The following is a 4,021-nucleotide window of genomic DNA, read 5'->3' on the forward strand; positions in this document are numbered from 1 at the left end:
GCCATTTTAATGCCACATAGGTCTGATCAACGGTCAAAGGATTTAAAATGTTGCTTTTTTGTGGATTTAAGGGTCCAGAAAATAAATATATAAATAGGAGTATCCATATTACAAATCGAATATAGTACCAAGTACATCGAGCCATTTTGCCTATTTATTTAACTCAAAAAGTTGATCCACACTTTACCCCTGTTGACCCCATAAACTTGTCCTAATAAGGCACTGCCTCCAAGGTGGGACTTCATTCAACAAGAAGCAAATTAAAGTTTTAATCAAAAGCTCTATGGCAACAATAACTTTAACACAACTCATTCAAGAATTCATGGAAAACTTACATTACTCAAGAAGATTGCTCCCAGAGGTCACCTTGGCGGTGCCTCCGGCAACAGCCAGAATTAACCACGATCCAGTTGACGACGTACCAATTGGAAATAACGTCAACAGATTTGATGCAAATGTTGTTGTGGATTGGCAGTACTTGCATGCCTTGATTTGTTCACTTGTCTTGAACTCCATCATAAAATGTGTCTTTAGGTGCTCCACCCCAATATTGGCAGACTCATCCTCAAATCACACAAATAATAAAGGGATCAAGAAAAAAGTCCTCAAGACATTTCCTGTTATAACATACAGTACTGAATTAAAACATCCGGGGCTCAACTCTGAGTGTGTCATTTGCCTATCCGAATTTGGAATTGGAGAGAAAATTAAGGTTCTGCCTAAGTGAAATCATGGATTCCACGTCAAATGTATCGATAAATGGCTCAAATCACATTCTTCTTGCCCTACTTGTAGGCACTGCTTCATTGAAACATGTCGAAAAATTGTCAACGGCGATAATTCTGTTACTACAAATGCAATTTCATCAGCAAGAGTTGAAGAAATTGTAATAAGGATTGAACCTCTCGAACGTGAAGGTGTTATAATATCTAATTAACAATCAAAATTAGATAGAAAAATATGATAGTTATTAATTGTATGTATGATGTAGAAAAACTAGCTAGCTAGCATGAGGCCAATGCCACTGTAGCTTTTTAATGATTCATTATTCTTGCAAGTGCTTATAAAAATAAAATATGGTATTTCAATTTCTTATTAACTTATGTTTCTTCCTTTCGAGAGATTAATTAAGAAAATTAAAACTAGCCTTTAACTTTTTATAAAGCGTTCTTATTACCTTATCAAAATCAATAATTAACAGAGACTTTGATTAGATAGCCAAGAAGATTTTCTTCAGAGACTTTGATTAGATAGCCAAGAAGATTTTCTTCTTTCAATTAAGAACCATAAGAATACTTTCAGCTTAAACTATATTTTCAAACTGAATTTTGTAGATTTTAGTCTCCGTACCCTCCTTTTGCAATGGATAAAGTTTTTATCCTTGTTTTGTATTCAAAGTACTGCCACGCCCCGCTCTTGTATTTTAATTATCTCATGATATATAGCACCCCTGCTAATAGATAAGAAAAAATTAGATAAGTAAATAAAAAATAATTTTTGCATGAGGATTAAGGGCCAGCTCACGTGGTTCGAATTAAACTCCACCAATAGCATTCCCATAAATTTATCAGTATCAGTTTCCCCGTTGACCAGGAATTGATTCATAAGAAATGCAACAGATATATATATATATATATATATATATATATGTAAACAAATCCTGAGTCAAATTCAAGAAAATGTCAAAGAACCCCTTAATTATCAACCAAGTAGTGCCAACACTTTGCTTTTCCTTCCATTATCGTAAAGCAACAAGAAAATTGCATCAATTAATTTAGAGACATTATAAAATATCAACTTTGCCAATATAAGAAAAAGAAAAAAAGAATTGTAGCAGGAGTATGTTGTATTATTTACCGATAAGGAAATTTTTAATCTCTAGTTAAAGGCGAAAGTAAAGTGCTGGAAGTCTTAAAAAAGGATAACCCTCCAGGGTGAAAAAGACAGAAGAATATGCTCATACACTATATTGTGTTGGTGGTTTGGTGATAAAAGATGCAAGAAATCATCTACTACTCAATCCCGCTAATAAAGAAAATAATTAAGACTTCGATTAATTTAGTGAATCATATCAATTATCATAATGCCTGCATAAAGTTTTGTCGGAAAATAACTTGAAAAAAAGACAAAGCTAAGGGTCTCATCTATCTCATGACCCACACCTTCTTTTCCTCATCTTAATTTATACGATACCATTTGAATTGACAAAATAAAATTTCAAAAAAATAAAAAAGTATTTTATAATTTTTAGTTTAAAATAATCTTAGACATTTATGTGACTATAAATCATTTCGTTAAAGTAAAATAAAATTTTAAAATCAAGTTATTCTAATAATAAATAGGTAACATTCTTTTTAAAAAATACTAAAAAAAATAAGTGTACCATATAAATAAAAACATAGATAATAATTATCCGTTCTAATCTTTTTTGAAAATTACTTTTTCATATTAGCTAGTCCTTTTTCTTTCAGAAAAAAGGTTTTGCACTCCTATAAATTGAGACTCCCTTTTTTTTCACTTGGCAAAATTCATAATTTATTCCTAAAAACTTTGAGAGTCTTATTAGGGGAAGAAATTGTGTGATACAAGTGTTATCTAGTCACTTGTAACACATGTGTAAACCTCTTTTCTCTAAATGAATTTTGTGAAGTTATTTCTCTCAATTTTTTATAATCTTTTTTATTTAATGAATTTCTAGCTCATCTTCACATATGGATGTAGATTGATTGACTGAATGATGTTAATTTATTTTGTCTCTTGTGATATATTTCTCTTTTGTTGTTTGATTTAACGTTTTTTCTTTTTTAGTTTTCGCATGACACGTGATTATTTCTATTCCAACAGTAATGGTGGAGGATCACATTAATAAAATTATGCACAACTAACCTCGACATTAAGGAAAGCTTATTCGGTCGAACTCAGTAATTTTGATTCATATCATATATTTGTCTTTAAAAAATTCATTAAATATAATAAATTATTAATTTAGAACCTAATAATTTAAAATAACAAAAATCTTAAACTCGCAAACTTAAATCGTAGCTTCATCAATTCTTAGCAATTGTATGTATGTATGTATGTATGTATGTATGTATGTATGTATGTATGTATATATATATATATATATATATATATATGAGGCTCGTGCTAAGTCCGGGCCTAAACTCAAAATATAAATGCAATTAATTTGATTAGATAATTATAGTTGACCTTTAACATTCTAACTTATACTGTTGATGATAGAATCTTGTGTTTTACTGTGACATCCTCAAATTTTTTGAGCCAAGGATCTAGCGTAAATAACTTCTCAGTCTTCAAAGATAAGGGGTAAGGTCTGTGATACTATATCCTCTCCATTCCAAATTTTGAATGATACCGAGTATGTTATTGTTATTATTAATGATTTTTTTTTTTAAAAAATTCAAATTCAAGTACGCTTATCTTGAACTCCTTTAAAACGTTAATACTATTTGAATCATCTAAATAACATAATAAATTTTTCACTAAAAGTTTATACATAATATTTACAATCTTAATTTAGAGTCTTTAGAAAAATTAACATAACAAAATTATAAGGATATTAATAAATAATAATTCAAATAAATTATAAAGTAGAAAAATTTATAACTATATTAGAAAATGATTCTAGGATAAATCTAAGCACATATGAACTCACTAAGAAGGTAACCTTTTGAAAGTTTAAAACAAAGAGATACGGAGAGAAACATACGAAATGTGATAGCTGACATGTTTAATTGTAAACTAAAATTTATTTAATATTTTAGTTGAAAAAAAAAATTGACTTCAAAATTACACTACAAAAAACATGTAAAATAGCGGGGGTTTATTTGTGGGGGATTATTTTAACCTCCGTAAAATTATACGAAATGTGAGGGTTAAAAATCTACCGCAATTATTTATAAAATTGCGCAGGTTTAAACCCCGACTATAAATTACAGGGGTTTTAAACCCCTGCTATCAATAAAAACAAGTAGAGCTTTATACCATTAAAACGTGTAAA

The 4,021-nt window shown here is 29.4% G+C and overlaps 1 pseudogene; it reads left to right on the plus strand.

The window, feature by feature from the left end:
• Window positions 1-283: 283 nt before the first annotated feature.
• LOC107851192 lies at window positions 284-937 on the plus strand (annotated as a pseudogene).
• The last annotated feature ends 3,084 nt before the right edge of the window (window positions 938-4,021 follow it).

Source organism: Capsicum annuum, chromosome 12, assembly GCF_002878395.1.
Source record: "Capsicum annuum cultivar UCD-10X-F1 chromosome 12, UCD10Xv1.1, whole genome shotgun sequence".
Taxonomy (NCBI): Eukaryota; Viridiplantae; Streptophyta; class Magnoliopsida; order Solanales; family Solanaceae; genus Capsicum; species Capsicum annuum.